Raw genomic sequence first — 17,936 nt, 5'->3', positions numbered from 1 at the left:
CTAGACATTTCTGATCAGGAATGTGTATGGCCTATGGCATCTTGTGTCTGGTTTCTTTCGCTTAATATTTCAAAGTCCATCGATGGTGTAGTATGAAGCTTGTATGATCACACCCTTTTTGGCTTACTTGTCTGCTGACAGATGTGTAGGTGGGTTACTTTAATTTTGAGGAAGTCTATTTTTTCTTCTTTTGGGAAAGAAAGGAAACCATTATTTCATTCAAAGCCATGGGGATTTACACATGTTCACTTTGGAAATATCTTTTTAGCTCTTACTTTAGGGTCTTTGACAAATTTGAACTAACATGAATAATTCTGTCAGCACACCTTTGTGTGCAAGTTTTTCTGTGGCGGTGTGTTGCATCGCTCTTACACAGCTGCCTGAGAGGGAGATTGAGAACTAATGCAGTAATTCTATGTTGCTATTCCCACCAATAGTGCACGGGGTCCCAATCTCTCCATGTCCTCAGCAGCCTTTCCCACTGTCTTTATTTGGCTGTACCAGTGTTAGTGAGCAGGAAGCAGAAGTGGCATCTCATTGCGGGTCTGATTTGCATCCCTCTGATGACTGGCAGAGAGAACATCTTTTTGTATGCTTATTGGCAACTCTACATCTTACTTCAAGAAATATTTGTCAAGACCTTTGGCTATTTTTTCAAAGATCATTCTTTTCTTTTTAACTTTTTATTTATTCTTTGTGAATTTTACACCATGCATCTCAAACCCCATTCATTTCCCTGTCCCTTTGTACCTCATCTCTGCTTTTGCAACCTCCCCTCATCAAAAAATAAAATAAAATTTAAGAGAAAAAATCTCATTGTAGAAGCTGTAGTGTGACAGAGTGAATCAGAGTGTTTTGTAAATGGAGGTTTCTCTCTCACCTCCAGCTTCCGAATAACCGCTCAGAGACGTATATTCTTCTAATGGTTGACCAGTAGCTCAGGCTTATTGCTAGTTAGTTCTTACATTTAAATTAACCCATTTCTATTAATCTGTGTATCACCACATGACCTGTGGCTTACCAGTGCTCTGACATTTGCTCCTTCAGCAGCTTCTGGTGTGTCCTCAACTCCGCCCTCCTCCCTTTATCTCCCTTTGGCTTTCCTGCCCAGCCTTATTCTGCCTGGCTATAGACCAAATCAACTATTTATCAACCAATAAGAGCAACACATATTTACAATGTACAGAAAGGCCATCCCACAGCACAGTTTACCCTTTGGTCCACACATTTTTACTTACAAGTGTTCATTGCTGAGAGTCACTGGTCTGGTGTGAGGTCTCTGGTTTCTGCTACACTATCGATACTGTACCCTCACTGAGACTGCTCTTGTATATCCTGTTGTTGCCCTGTGTTGTGGAGATCCCACAGCTTTGGATTCGCAGAACCAGCCCCTTCACATGCTCCAGCAGATCATAGATGACGTAGATGTTGGGGTGGGCCAGCTCACAGCCCTAATTCTGAACCTGAGTTAGGGTAGGCCAACTCATAGCCTCGTTGCAGGGTTGGTCAAGCCTCCCATTCTCCCCCATCCTCACCACTGTCCCAGCTAGTTCACTTTGTGTTGCAAGGAACAAGGGGCAGGGCTGGTTCTCCTGCTTTCATGCCCTCAGGGTTATGTCACCCTTACCTACACCACAAGAACCAGCTCTACTGTGTTGCCAGGAGAGGTGAGGGGAAGGAACAGCTTTCCCAATTTCATGACCTTAGGACCAGCCCACCAGCCACTGCCACAGGCGGTGGTGGCGACATCTCTCCCTCACCCACATCAATCACCCTGTGGCCAGATCTCCCATGCTCATGCCCTCCGGCCAGTTCACCCACATCCCTGTCAACAGGGTCAGCTCTACTGTGCTGCCCAGGTAAGGTGCAGGGGCCCTTCTCCAAGTTCTGCAGCTGGTGAGGGACTGGGTTAGCTCTCTCTTGCTTGCCACAGGTGGCAAAGGGGCAAGGGCATCTTTCCTTCACCCACACTACCACATGGCAGATGGGCAGGGTGGAGCCAGCTCTCCCATGCTCGTGTTCTCAGGGCCAGCTCGCCTGCACCCCATGAAGAGTGTCAGCTTTTTGTGCTACCCAGACGAGGGGCAGAATATGTTCTCTAGAGAGCTGCAGCAGGTAAGGGGCAGGGCCCTTTCTCCCTAGTGTTGCAGCCCATGAGGGGCGGGGCTAACTTTGTATATCCCTGTCCTCTAGGCCTTTGGTGGTATCAGGAGCAATGGACATCAATACAGACCACAACTGTAGCAGGGCCATGGATCCAGATGTGGGCCTTGGTAGGAGCCCAGGCCCATGCCTTTAGCTCTTAGATTTGCCTCTCTCCACAGAGCATGAGCCATACTATCTCTCTCTCCCATACCCCACCATACATTTGCTTGCTATAGTAGTGCTCAGCTGCCCAGGGGCAGGCTCGTGTTTTCTCCTCACTGCTTGGGGCAGGCTGCTTTGGGCATGCATGTGGGTTTCCTTCTCCCATTCAGTCTTAATGGCCAACCTTTTGGACAGCCTATTTTAAACTCTTAATGACCAGCCTATTTTAAAATTAGATTATCTCTTTTTTATTGTTGATTTATGATGGTTCTTTATATATTCAAGATACTTGGCCCTTAACAGACATCATTTGCATATCAGACTTGAAAGTGCTTTCTCTTGTTCTTTGTGTTGTTTTTTCATTTGTCTCTTAGTGTCTTTAAGGGACCCTAGACTTTAAGAAAGTTTGTTTCCTCTTCTTAAAAATCATTCTAGAACTAACACTTGTTGCCCCTATGGAAGAGAAGGTTTGATTCCCAGTACCCACATGGTAGCTTACAACCATCATAACTCCAGTTCTAGAGGATTCTGATGCCCTCTTCTGGCCTCTGTGGGCACTAGGCATACACATGGTGCACGCACACACACACACACAGACAAACACAAAACTCTGAGGAGTCACCTCAGACTATCATCATTGTAGCTCTTACACTTAGGTCTGTAATAACATTAAGGCAACTTTTGTACGTGATGGGAGATCTAGCTTTACTGTTTCATATGGTTATTCAGTTTTTCCTATTCCATTTATTGAAGAGACTTTTCCTTCTTCCCAGAATGCTCTTGGCATCCTTGTAGAAAAATCGGTTGAATATAATGCAAACGCAAGCTGACTGCCAGATGCTGTTGCCCGCTGACACTGTACCCGCTCTTTCGGTTATTCTATTAATGCTTTGCCAAGTTTTCAGGTCAGAGAGTGAGCCCTCCATCTTGCTCTTTCTCAAGATGTCTTTGGCTATCTCAGATCTTATATACTTCCACATGAATTTTATTATAAGCCTGTCAACTTCTGAAAAAAATCCAGCTGGATCTTGATAGAGTCTGAGTTGAACAGATCTGTCTAGGGAGTACAGCCATCTTGACAGTATTAAGTCTTGGAATTCATGTGCACAGGGCGTCTTTCTGTTTGTTGAGGTCGTCTCTAATTTCAAGGATAGTCTGCTGTTTTCTGATGCAAACATTGCCCTCCCCTCCTTCTGTTCAGTTTGTCTCTGGAAGGTTTCCTTTTTTTCTCAGCCATTTCTGCATGTACTGAGGATTTTGTTTTGTTTTTAATGACCTGACATCTTGTCTATTTCGAACTTCCAGATACACTGGAGAGGAGTTTTTTTTTTTAAGATTTATTTTTTTTTATATATAGTGTTCTGCCTATATGTCTGCCAATATGACAGAAGAGGGCATCAGATCTTATCATAGCTGGTTGTGAGCTTCCATATGGTTGCTGGGAATTGAACTCAGAACTTCTGGAAGACCAGCCAGTGCTCTAACCACTGAGCCATCTCTCCAGCCCTTGGGAGGAATTTTTATTCTGCTGCTGGTGATTAAAGTTCTTTTGCTAATTACCTTTTTATTTATTCAAGCTCATTTTTATTCTAGCCTGTCCCTGTGATCTGTGCAGTTGCCCTATGCACAACTCAGAGTGGGATGTTAAACTCTTTAAATATTATTGATAACTATTCCTTCATTTTTTGAGTTATCATTCACGCATTTTGAATTATTGTAAGAGGAGAGAGCCGCTTGTTGGTTCCCGCTGCCCAGAACCGAAATAATCACACAGAAACTGTATTAATTAAATAACTGCTTAGCCAATTAGCTCTAGCTTCTTATTAGCTAACTCTTTCATTTTATTTTAACCCATTTCCATTAATCTGTGTATTGCCACTGGGCTGTGGCTTATCTGCTAAGGTCCCATTCATCTTTCTCCGGCAGGGCTACATGGCTTCTCTCTAACTCCACATTCCTTCTCCCAGCATTCAGCTTAGTTTTCCCCTCCTAGCTCTGTTCCCCTATAGCTCTGCTATAGGCCCCAAACAGTTCCTTTATTTATCAATGGTAATCACAGCATACAGAGGGAAATCCCACATCAAATTATATTATTGAATGCACATATACTCAAAATTTTATATATTTTTGCTGCTTTGAGTGTTTTATTATTATAAAAATGTCTTTTTCCTCTAGCAACAATTTTTACCTGAAAATCTATTTTGTCTGCTATTAGCCTCACTAGCTTTCTTCCAGTTACTCAGTTACTGTTTTATATATTTCCGTTTGTGGTGGTTTGAATGAGAATGGCCCCCATAGGCTTCTATATTTGACTGCTTGTCCCCTAGTTGGCTAACCCTTTGGGGCAAGGATTAGGCGGTCTGGCCTTACCGGAGAAGGTGTGTCACTGGGAGTGGGCTTGAGGTTTTGAAAGCCCATGCCATTCTTTCTGAGTGTCTCCCTTCTCCATCTCCTGTCCCCCTCTCTCTGATTCCTGCTTATAGATCAGCTGCAAACTTGCAGCTACAGCACCAATTCCCTGGTGCCATATTCCCCACCAAGATGGTTGTGGACTCACCCTCTCTAACTGTAAGCAAGTCCCCAATTGAAGGCGTAAATCTTCTTTTATAAGTTACCTTGGCCATGGTGTCTCCCCACAGCACTAGGGCAGAGACTAAGACACTGTTCTTTTACTTTTGGTCTAGTTCTTTTTTAAAGAAGCTTTTGTGTTGATGTTTTAATTTTTATTACATTTGTTTGTTTGGTGTGAGTGTGTGCACACATGCGTCTGTCTGTCTGTGTTTGCGCTCATGCCCCAGCATGCATATGGAAGTCAGAGGACAATCTGCAGGAGTTGGTTCTCTCCTTCCATATGTAGGTACTGGGGATCAAACTCAGGTTGTCAGTGAGAGGACCAGGCAAATATCATGACAGTCCCCTAATAACTCAGTTAAGAACTAGGCCTCAGTTCACAAACAAAAAAGGACAATCAATCACCAAGGCCCCTGACACTGAACAAGGCAGGTATGCCTGGGCCAGCACCCTTCTCCCGCCCCCCTCAGGTGATAACCAAATAAGGAAAAAGCCTGGGACTTGTCCAGACTTGCACAAGAATGGAAAAGCTGTAGCCTTAGCCCACCCCTGCTAGCCTTAACCAATTAGAGGGGAACAAATTTGGTTGTCATTTGCATAAGCCAATCTTAAGTAGAATGGTCACACTGCTTTTATAATTCCTGTGGCTGTGTTTAAAAGGAATTTACACGTCCCTCTGGGGGGTCACGCCATTTTGTGCGGTGCTCAACCCCACGTGTATATGGTACAATAAATGCTCTTGCTGATGTATCATGACTGTCTTTTGGGGGACTTCTCATGGACCCTAAGGGTCAGGCTTGGCACCAAGCTGCCTTATGCACTGAGCCATCTCGCCAGCCCCTTCTCAATCTATTTCTGTCTTTGAGGCTAACACACACTTTGTTAAGCATATAGTTATTTCTTATCCATTCTGAAAGCCTCTGTCCAACTTTACTCTGAGTTTGACTTTCTCATGCACTTAACAAATGTATTAAAATAAATACAGCCCTGATCTAGTCTAATCAAACACAAGCTCATTTCCCACACCTCGCCATTCGACAGAGGTTGTCGGTTCCCCTGCTTGGCTCTCTCCAGACAGAACCAGCTCCTTACCTATGGCAACTCAGTCATCTTAGAGCCCTCCAGTTCTGGAAACAGGAAAAGGGGAATGGGTGGGAGGGGTTTATGCCCAAGCTGAAATATGATGCAGACCACTTCTGTCACCGTCTAACAGACCAGACCCGGTTATACAGCTGAACCTCAACTCCAGTGGAAAGGGGAACTTTAAATGAATACATGGGGACATGGGGAGGTGGGTGGTGGTGGCACATGGCTTTAATGCCAGTACTCAGGAGACAGAGGCAGGTGGATCTCTGTGACTTCGAGGTCAGCCTGGTCTACAAGATCTAGTTCTAGGACTAGATCCTAAGATCTCCAAAGCTACAGAGAAACGTTTTGTCTCGATAAAACAAACAAACAAACGAAAAAGAATGCATGGGGCTGATTATTCAGCAGTTACCACTTGCTGTTCTTGCAGAGGACCTGGGTTCAGTTCCCAGCACCCACATGGCAGCTCACCACTGTCTGTAACTCTAGTTCCAGAGGATATGACACCTTCTTCTGGCCTCTGCAGGGACCAGACATGCACACATATACATGCACAAACACTCAGGCATTTTTTTAAAATCCTTTTTTTTTTTAGAGAGCACACACATTTGGTGATCACATGTAGTCTCACTGTGCCCTATTCCACACATACACCAGAATTCACATTCGAAAGGGAGAAGGGTAACTGGTGCCTATTCTTTACGAGTGCAGGTCATCCAAGGTACTAACAGGCATCATGGGTAAGCTGTGCTGTCTCTGCAGTTCGTCTTTCTGGGCTCAGATCCTGGACACGCTGTTTGTTATGTTACCGTAGGCACCATATTAAGCTCTGGTTTCCTCATTTATGAGGTGGGGATTAAGTATTATTACCCTACCCCCTGGGTTTGTTGTCAAGATGAAATGAGGCAACCCTGGTACCCAATACACAGTAAATGTATGCCAGGCATTGCCTCTTACTAGCTAAAGAGGAAGAAAACCATGAGACAAGAAATGAAGCCACGCAGAGAATATTATTATTATTATTATTAATGACGCTTCCCTCTGCATGACTGACTGACTCCAAGCAGTGGGAGGAAAGTGAGCGGTCAGACAGACAAGGTGCCAATGGGCCCATCTGCTTGATGAGTGGGCGCTTGATAATGGCACTGCTCTCGCAAGTGTGTGGTTTGGGCCTCAATGTGCTCTCCTGAGGGCAGAGAGAGTGAGGCTTAATTGAAATATGATGTAATTCTCCATCCCATCCCTGTTCACAGAAGAATGGGACTGCCTGCTCACTACTCAAGCATGGACACTTAGGCTACCTCTGAGTGTCCAAACCACATGACCCAAAGCCTCATGGGGAGAGTCTGAAGAAAAAGTGGGGGTCCAGGTCTCTCTGTACCATTCTGAGGAGGCAGGTGAGAGGCTGTGCTCTTGCAGCTAAGAGGGAAGGTATCAAGGGGATCAAAAGTCACTCGCCTGAGCTGTGTGGGTGAGTTCTGGGAATGTCGGAACCTCTTCATCTGAGAGGTGACTGAATACATCCAGAAGCATGGGTCCTAGGGCGGGGCACATAGCTAAGGGTGGTGCCTCACAGGAGGCCCTGAGTTCAAACCCCGTCATTTAACCAGGTGTGGTGGCACGGGCCCTAATCCTACAACTGGAGGAGTGGAGTCAAGAGAAGGAGGAGGAGGAGGAGGATGAATTCAAAGTCATCCTTGGCCACACAGAGAGTTAATTACAGGCAAGCCTGGGCTACATGAAAGACACTGTGCCAAAGAATCAAAAGCCAGTTCCACAGACTTCCCTCCTGCTAACTGTGTCAGCCTAAGGGGGTTCTTACTTCTTTAAACTTTGGACTATTCACTTGCCCATAACCGTCTTTCTTGTGTTGACTTCCATTCTTGCCTCGCTATCTGCTCTCCACCCTTCTCTCCCCTCTCCTGTGTCCTAGAAGGCTGGCCTTTGACAGACAGTCTCCAGGGACTCCTGTGCCCTCCAGGGACTCCAGCTGCACCAGAAACACGGATGGGAGGGTGGGAGGTGCATGATCTGTTAGTGCTTGAGTCCCTGGATCCCCTCTGCAGGGCTTCAGAGAGAGGCCGATGACCCTCCCAAGTGGCATAGTTGCTTCCAAAGAGGAGTCCACAGGCCCTAGAAACCACCGCTTCCTTCGGGCCCAGGACTGTGACCCCAACATACTGCACCACCTCTGTTGCTAGATCCAGGCTCTTCCCAGTAATTCTCTCTTCCATTACCTACATTTGAATGAAACAGGGTCCCAGCTGATAAAAACGCGTGCATGTGGTTATTAGCCTTTTGATAAATAATTCAGAGCCAATCTGCTTCTCTGAGAACACCTCCTAAGATTGGCATTCTCGGGGCCATCTGCCTGAGCTATGGGTCCTTCAATTCGATTGGTCCAGAAACAGGTATATGACCCCAGAAAGCCAATCAGATTCTCAGTCCCAGGGATGTGACATTTAGAACAGAAACAAGAGATTGGGGAGTCCTGAGACTGCATCAGGTTAATCTCCAAATCCGTCTTCTGAGGTACCTACAAAACCAGGCAAAAACTGTTCCCTGAATGTTCCTGTTCTGCATGCTAGCTCTTCCTCTGACAGGACGTCAGTATGTTTTTCTTTGCGAGCCAGGATTGGTTTCTGTTGCTTAAACTGCAGCTTGTCAACAAACCCAGGCCCACGGGGAACTTTTTTGATACAGGCAGGATATTTACAGACATGTTTATTGTGTGGTGGGCGCTCTCAATAACATTTACCATTTATAGTCTAAAAGGACAAGGCTAATAGCAGCCTCCCGGATGTTGTAGAAATTAAGTAAAAATTGACAAATTCTGTGAGCACATTGGGGGCAGAACCATCTGGGGTCTGCAGAGTCTTGGCATCTTCTCTTGGCCCATGTGGAAATGGATCACGTTCTCTTGGCCCGCTGTACAGGTGGATCATGCTCTCTTGGCCCGCGTGGAGATGGATCACACTCTCTTGGCCCGCATGGAGATGGATCATGCTCTCTTGGCCCATGTGGAGATGGATCACACTCTCTTGGCCCGCATGGAGATGGATCACACTCTCTTGGCCCATGTGGAGATGGATCACACTCTCTTGGCCCGCGTGGAGATGGATCACACTCTCTTGGCCCGCGTGGAGATGGATCACACTCTCTTGGCCCGCGTGGAGATGGATCACACTCTACCCCGCTCTGTTCATCCATGACTTCTGCTCTATTTGCTATTGGTGTTGGTTGTCTACTGGTCAGTGGCACTGACCAGCATCTGTGACCTTGCCGAGATTGCCTACCTCTGACATTGGAGGGATCTGCTTGCTAGCTGTGAATTAAACTGTGATATCTTTGTTCTTAAGTTTACATAGCCAGATTGTAGTTTTCACCATTGGCTGTTCTCTGAGGTTTTCTGTCCTGCCCAGTTCCCTCAATCATTAAGTCCCAAAGAAATCACATAGAGTTCTACATTAACTATAAACTGATTGACCCATTAGCTCAGGCTTCTTATTAACTCTTTTTTTATGTTTATTTATTTATTTATTATGTATACAATATTTTTTCTGCATGCATGCCTGAAGGCCAGAAGAGGGCACTAGACCTCATTATAGATGGTTGTGAGCCACCATGTGGTTGCTGAGAATTGAACTCAGGACTTTTGGAAGAGCAGGAAATGCTCTTAACCGCTGAGCCATCTCTCCAGCCCCTTCTTATTAACTCTTATAACTTATATTAGCCAATTATTCTTATCTGTGTTAGCCACATGGCTCAGTACCTTGATGTAGGTGGGTCTTCTATCTATCTGTTGCTTTCATTGGTCAATTAATAAAGAAACTGCTTGGCCTGATAGGTCAGAACATAGGTGGGTGGAGTAGACAGAACAGAATGCTGGGAAGAAGGGAAGTGAGACAGATTCCATGGAGCCAGCTGCCAGGTCAGACATGCTGAATCTTTCCCGGTAAGCCACTACCTCGTGGTGCTACACACATTATTAGAAATGGGTTAATCAAGATGTGAGAATTAGCCAATAAGAGGCTAGAACTAACGGGCCAAGCAATTTTTAAAAGAATACAATTTGTGTTGTTATTTCCAGGGCTAAGCTAGCCGTGCAGGAGCTGGGCAGGATAAAAAGCAGGCCTGCCTGCAGCTCCTTCTATAGTACCTTATTCGGCAGGGCAGTCACATTTTACTTCTTCTGTGGCTGGGCCAGGACTGCTGCAGACCAAGCTTTCCTCTTCCCAGAATTCTCCTGTTCTCCTTGACCCACCTCTACTTCCTGTCTGGTTGTCCCGCCTATACTTCCTGCCTGGCTACTGGCCAATCAGCATTTATTTAAAATATAATTGACAGAATACAGACCATTGTCACAGACCAGTTGGCCCTTTTTCCTTCCATGCCTACAGAGCACTAATTCCTACCTCAGCAAGCCAGCTACTTTCCAACAGGCAGCCGCCCAATTATATCCCGAGGCTCATAAGCAGCAGGTGACCCCTGTCTCCAATGCTCTAAAAATGGTAGAACAAGTCAGAATGTTAGAGAACAAGTCTGGGCATGACTCATTGCTTTAAAGGTATCCCAAGGAGGACAGAAGTTCATAGGTTTGTGAGAAAAATCTAAACTAAAAACTAGATAGGACATGAAGGAGCCTAAGCAATCACTCAGTATGACAGGAGGGGACCAGAGAGAGGACCCAGGGGTTAAGAGACTTGTTCTTTCAGAGGACCTGGGTTCAGTTTTCAACCCCAGCATGGCAGCTCACAACTGTCTGTAACTCAAGTTCTAGGGGATCCAGTGCCTCATCTGGCCTCAGTGGGCCCTAGGCATGCACATGTTCCCATACACGCAGGCAAAACATCCATACGAATAAAATAAAACAAATTAACCTTAGGGAAAATGGCAGGGGACACCCTGAAGCTCTCTTTAAAAAACAAAACAGAGCAAAACAGAAGAGGAGAACTTGCCAGGCCACTGGGCTGCCAAGTCAGTAAGAACACAGTGCTGGGAAATGCCAAGACACTGTAAGTGAGTGAGCATTCTCTTAATCTGCCTCTTCCCAAAAGTGCTCAGAGAGCAGCTGTTGCAGCCATGGGAGCAGCCGCGGGTGAGGCTGGTGGCAGCTGAGTGGAAGCCCCTGCAGAAGGGCTGCAGGGACACAGCCAGCTCCAGCTCTCCTCACGTCAGTTGTCCCTCGCACCTGTAGTGCCTGCTGAGCCCGTGGACGGTCCAGGATCGTGCTGAGGCTTCACCAGCCCCCTTAGCTCCGTAAAAGACCCTTGGGAGTCCTTCAGTCCCACCGCCCCCCCCCCCCCGCAGTCATTAGTAAAGAAAACGCTCCGAGGGACTCTGCCTCTCCCTGTGTCCACTCCTCAAAACCCTCACATTTTATCTCTCCCTCTAGTTTCATAAATGGGTTGCTATTTTTGTTTTTAGTTCTTTTCCCCAAGCCAAAGACATCAATAACCGCAGAGACTCACAGAGGAAAGAAAACCATGATAAATAGGCATGTCCCAGGCTCCAGCCCAAACTCCTGGGGAGAATGTGTCTTAATATCTGCTCTGAGCTTAAAACCACATATTTCAGTTCTAATGGGAGAGAAAACGGGCTTCTCTACAGACACATGGTACAAGCAAAAACAGAAACTTAACTCTTGTGTGCACTCAGAGCACAGATCCACACGATTTTCGCCGGTGAGCTCTGCAGCAGATGACCAGATACCCTCTGCCCCAAGACCGACTCCACCCACCTGCAGCCAGTGTCACTATGCCGTCCTTGAGATGACACTCACAAGTCTCAGCCTCTAAAGCTTCAGTCTGCCTGGCTAAAAACTGGGACTCCACAATCCCTTCCTTTGGCTCTACTAATTTTCCAGTGGGGCAGGTCACAGAGTTTGGAGAACACTTCTCATGACCTTTATTATAAAGGACACATCAACAGATACAAAGGCAATCTGGAAGAAACTTTGGTGTCGGCAGAGACTGCTTGTTCGTGTCCTGATTGCTCAGACCCAAATAACTACACAGAAACTATATTAATCAAAACACTGGTCAGCTTATTAGCTTAAGCTCTTTATTAACTAACTCTTACATCTTAAAGTAACCCTTTCCTATTATTTTATATTTTACCATGAGGCTCTTGGTTTCCAGGTAAGGTTCCGAGTGTCAGTCTCCAGCAACTACATGGTGTTTCCCCAATTCCACCTTCTTTTCTCCTCTATCTCTGCTTGGAAATCCTCACCTTGTTCTATTCTGCACTTCCAACGGCCCAAAGCAGCTTCTTTATTAACCAATGGTAATAAAACATACTCACAGCATACAGAGGGGAATCCCACATCACCTTGGTGCTGAAGTTTCTGCCTCTGTGGACTCTGATGGTCCTGGCTGTGTCCTTGGCCCCTCAGCAATACTCCTTCCTCCCAGGAACAGGATCCCTACTGAAATGGGTTGATTGGTCTTCTCTGTAAACTTAATCGAATTTAGAATCACCATAGAAACACATCTCTGTGTATGTTTTCAGAAAGGTTTAACTGGAAAGGTAAGACCCATCCTGAGAGTACTCAGACCTGGGGACCAGGATGGAATCAAAAGGAACAGAGGAAAAAGCCAGAGGCACACTGGGTTTCCTATTCTTGGCTTCCTGGTCAGTACTGCGTACCAAGCTGCTCTCATCCCCATGCCTTTGCCATGGTGGACTGTGCTCTTCCTAACTGTGAGCCCAAATAAACCTTCCCTCTAGTTGATGTTTGTCAGGAGTGTGGTCACAACAAAAAGAAAATCAATTGAACAAGGTCTCCTGATTCATCCTCAGACTAGGTAGGGGAGTGTGTACTGGTTAGTGTTAGTTTCCTTGACATGTGTAGGTCATCTAGAAAGAGGGAGCCTCAGTTGAGAAAATGTCTCAATCAGATTGGCATGCCTTTGGGGCATTCACCTGCTTAAGGATGGGCGTGGGAGGTCCTAGCCCATTGTGAGTGGTGCCTCCCTGGGCAGGTGATCTTGAAAAGGTGTAAGAATGCAGGCTGAGCAACCACAGAGTACAACCCCGCAGGCAGACTTCCTCCATGGCCTCTGTTTCAGGCCTCTGTTTCAGTCCCTGCTTTGAGTGTCCTCCCCAAGTTGCTTCTGGCCCTGATGTTTTATCACAGCAATGGAAACTGTGTATCAGAGAATGTTTTATCACAGCAATGGAAACAGTGTATCAGAGAATGGAGTGCCACTTTAGGTTCTTATGACCCTGCTTCTAGGAGAAGTTCTAGTTTCTCAGGCTTAGCTTGGGGTGAAAAAGAGGTCAGAGAGACCTCGGTTTGTGGGGATGCCTGTGAGTGCTGGCTTCTCTCCACATCCCTTTTGCCTTCGTCACTCTACATCTGGTCCCAAGATGCTTAATGAGCCAAAGACCAAATACTTTAGCCTTATTGTTTTAGGCACTTGGGAAATATTATGGGCTATGAGTCACAAACCATGGACACATACAGACCTAGGTGTATGGATGTGGTGTGACAGCTTTGCAGCCCTTTTAACCTCTCTCTAAGGAGCCACAAAGGAAAACTGTGTCACCTACCAGGACACTCCCACATAAAGGAGAGCTGGGAGCCAGTGGCATCAAGTTTTCCCTCTCGATCTCTCTGTCCCTCCCAGTTGTTTGGGGGACCCCATCCTTTACAGCTGCACTCGATAGAACTGTGTTGCATGTGGAGAATTACTCCCAGGAAGTTGTAAAGAGTCATGGGAAGTTAGAGACTGTTACAGTACAGGAGCTGGACTGCTGGGGACAGAGGAATGGAACAGGCTGGCCTTGAACTCACAAAGAGCCACCTGCTCCCACCTCCCAGTTTGTGTCTTTGCTTTTGCTTTGCTTGGCTTGCGCATGCTCACCGCATGCATGCAGTTCCCTCAGAAGCCAGAAGAGAGCATCAGACCCCAGAACTTGAGTTACAGATGACTGAAAGCCTCCATGTAGGTGCCAGGAACCAAACCCAAGCGCTCTGAAAGATCAGTGGATGCTCTTAATCCCAGAGCCATCTCTCCAGTCCCACGCTCTGCTTTGTTTTGAGATAAGACATTAATTCATAGCTCAGGCTGGCCTAGAGCTCACTCACTATGCAGGCCAGGCTATCCTCAAATGCATAAACCTCTTGCCTCCACCTTACTGGTAACTTGGATCCCAGGAATGCAACAATATATCTGGTGCCTCTGCTATGACTATTTCAAGTAGAATCAAAACAAATGGTGCTCTAGAGAGAACGATTTGGGAGACAGGTGTCCACCCTGGCCAGAGCTAATTAAGCAAGCTTCTGGGAAGAAGGTAACCAGTGATGACAGGGGCCGTGGCTGAGACGTGCATTCCTGGCAGGACAAAGAACAGTGTTCGTCAAGGCCTAGACTTGGATCAGGAGTGAGCAGAAACGTCACCATGACTGCGACTTGTGAGCCAGGGCAGGTGAAAAGATGGCTTTGCCGGGAAGTATGGCCTTGGTACAGCCGTTGGGTTTTCCTTACAAGGAGCAGGAAACACTGTTCCTAAACAGGGACATGGCACAACTGGATAGACCATTCTTAAAAATTATTTTATTTTATGTGCATTGGTGTTTTGCCTGTGTGTGAGGGTGTCAAACCCCCTGGAACTGGAGTTACAGACAGTTGTGAGCCACCATCTAGGTGTTGGGAACTGAGTCTGGGTACTATGGAAGAGTACCTTCAGCCAGGATTGGGGATTCTTCCCATCTGGTGGCTAAAAGCAGCCTATAGTACACACCACACACACACACACACACACACACACACACACACACACACACACTGCCTAGAGAGCAACCTCTGCTCTCACAGTCTGAGGATCCCCAATAAGGGCTTGTGGGAGTTCTTTTGCTGTCTTCTGTTATGCAGAAGTAGTTGGTTGAGCCGCAGGCTATACCTTTCTCGGGGACTCTAGAGTAAAGCCCCACTGATCTAGAGGTCCTCGCCAGACAAGTCATTGTCCCACTCATGTCACAGGAGCCAAGGGTTTAGAGCAGCTCTAATGTGGCCAGGACATGCTACAAATAGGGACTCCCAAGAGGGGAGCGGGGAGAAGTTTGTCTGAAGACTCCATGCTCCGTATTAAAATCAAACTGTTGATACCCCCCAGCCCCTAACTCCTTCCAGGACCCACATTCCCTGTCACTACTCATAAGAAAAGTTGTTATTGTCACCTCATTGCCCAAACACTACTTACTAAAGCACCATGACAATTGTCTTCACTGTCAACTTGACAGCATTCTGAATTAGAATCACCATGTGTGGTTTTATAAGAATGGCCCCAGAGGCTCATGTATTTAAATACTTGGTCATCAGAGACTGGCACTATTTGAAAGGATTAGGAGATATGGCCTTGTTGGAGAAAGTGTGTCACTGGGGGAGGGCTTTGAGGTTTCAAAAAGCCTGTGCCAAGCCCAGAGCCTTTTTCTTCCTGCTGTCTGCACATCCAGATGTACACCCTCAGAACCATGTCTGCCTGTGCATGCCATGTTTCTGCCACGATGACAGCAGACTAAACCTCTGAAACTGTAAACAAGACCCAGTTAAATGTTTCCTTTTGTAAGAGTTTCTGTAGCCATTGTTAGCATCCAGGTACACCTGCCCACCCCTTGGAGACCAGGCAGAGTATGTCGCTCCTGCATGCAAGCCCAGAACACAGGTAGTACTTTGGTCTCCTGCATGGTCTCTGAGCACATGTGCTGTGCCCCTCCCTATAAAAGGCAGAACTCCACCCACTTTCTCTCTCTCCTTTCTCTTCTCTCTCTCTCTCTTCCCCTGAGGCCATTCTGCACCTCCTTTCTCTCTCCTCTCTCTCCCTCCTTCCCCCCCCCCCCAAATCCTATACATGAGCATTGTCTGCACAATGTGTCTCTCTCTCACCTGCCATAGGACCCATTCATTGGTTTCAACTCACCAAGGCCACCACCCACCATTTTTAAATTATAACATTGGTGTCAGGCTCTCCTGGCAGTGTAAGATGCACCGGACCCTGGAACCTTCAACAGCATCACTGGGCCCCTTCATCCAACACTGGCTGACAGGTAAGCCACTTCTCCTCCACCTCAGGCCATTTCCCACGAGTGAGGGTTCATCCCGACCGCGGTTTCTCACCTTCTGGCCCTTCCCACAAGTCCTGGTACTGGACAACCACATGTCTCTCAGGCTCAGAGCCCCCACAACCCCTGTTCTTCCATGACATGTAGGGGACAATTTGTGCCCACTCAGCACCCCTCAGCCTCTGCTCTTTGAGTGACAACTCACTGGAAGGTTTGTGCTGTTCTCACTTAGTCCTTGCTTGATAAAAAGCCATTGGATCTCACTTTTTTTCTGCCTTACTCTTAGGGAATAAACCTACCAACAATATAAGCCCAGCATCTCAATCCAAATGGCCACTGGCACCCCATATCCTGATATTTCACAGGACCTTTGCAACTTCAACCTGCAACCCAATAGGTGTAAGGGAGTGCCCTACCTTCAACCTTCCTCTTATCTTCACCCCAAGCCCCTTTACCCAGGATTCCTGGGTTGTGCACTTCTGTCCTTCCCCTTTCCTGTTCTGCTTGTCTATCCTGTTTGCTCTCCTCAGCAGCCTGGGAGATCCATGGCTTGGGCTCCGGCCTGCTGGATGCCTCCCCTTTCTCCTGCTCCCTGCTTCTGTGCTTGCTGGCATCTCATGCTTTTGCTCAAAATGCCCCATTCTTTTGTTTGTTCTGTCTCTGTTAACTCCCTCTCTCCCTCTCTCCTGCCAGCACTGCCACCACCATGCCTCAGCCTAGGGGGTACCTCTTTCCCTCCTGGCTGCACTGCTACTGTTTCCCAGTTTTCCCTACAGCACCTTCTCCATACTCTGGCGCATGAGGCGCTGCCTGGACTGACACTTCCCTTCTATGGCGGGCTGGCCTGACAAGCACTGTCTGGCACCACTGCCTCCACCACCTTGGCCAGGAAATATCTTTCATTCTTATGGTTTCTAACATGTGATTTATACTGTAAACTTTACTTTTTAGTTTAGGATTTTTTAAGTTGGACATCTGACAAGGTTTCCTGGAAAGAATTATTTTTATGTTTATTTATTTATTATGAATACAGTATTCTGTCTGCATTTTTGCCTGCAGGCCAGAAGAGGGCACCAGATCTCATCACAGATGGTTGTGAGCCACCATGTGGTTGCTTGGAATTGAACACAGGACCTCTGGAAAAGCAGCCAGGGCTCTTAACCTCTGAGCCATCTCTCCAGCCCTCCTGGAAGGAGTTTCATTACTGTTAAAAGTCCTGCCTGTTTCATATATATGGATGAAAATGTCTGAATGGTGTGGTCACACATGTGTGTTTCTAGCTGGTTTGGAATGCCTGGGTTTTGTGTGTCCTATTATGTATGTGTGTCTTCCTAATTGGAGTATGGTTAAAACCTGTAAGGCTTCTGAGTTAAGACTGAAACTGCTCTGGAAAACACAGTGTGGTCTATCAATACCTTACAACACGTGGGCACTTCTTATTTTGGCTAAGGTCAGAGACAGAGATTAGGTAACCTCACTGCCCTCTTCAGTAAGAGTTGACCACGTAGACAGCCTCCATTTTGGTTGAGGTTGGAAAGAGACTTCACCACCATTTTTAGTAAGGTTAAAGTTAAGCCTAAACAACATTTGTCTGATTTAGATATACCTAACGTATTTTATTCAACTATTTTATATATATATATATACATATATATATATCTTATGTGTGTGTATGTGTACATGTATGTGACTTGGAACTATTGTTTAGAAAAAACATGTTTTATACAGCCACAATGGGCTCTTTTAAACAATTTTAATGAGCTTTAGTTCATTCTATCTCCTAAACTCAAATATTTTGGACTGGTATGAATTTTTGTATGATGGTAAAAATATATGGTTAGATTTGTTACAACATACTATATATTTGATCTAAAATATACTCTATATTGTGATAAAAATTTAAGGT

This window comes from Microtus pennsylvanicus, chromosome 5, assembly GCF_037038515.1.
Source record: "Microtus pennsylvanicus isolate mMicPen1 chromosome 5, mMicPen1.hap1, whole genome shotgun sequence".
In the NCBI taxonomy this organism is placed as follows: Eukaryota; Metazoa; Chordata; class Mammalia; order Rodentia; family Cricetidae; genus Microtus; species Microtus pennsylvanicus.
This window is presented reverse-complemented; position numbering follows the sequence as displayed.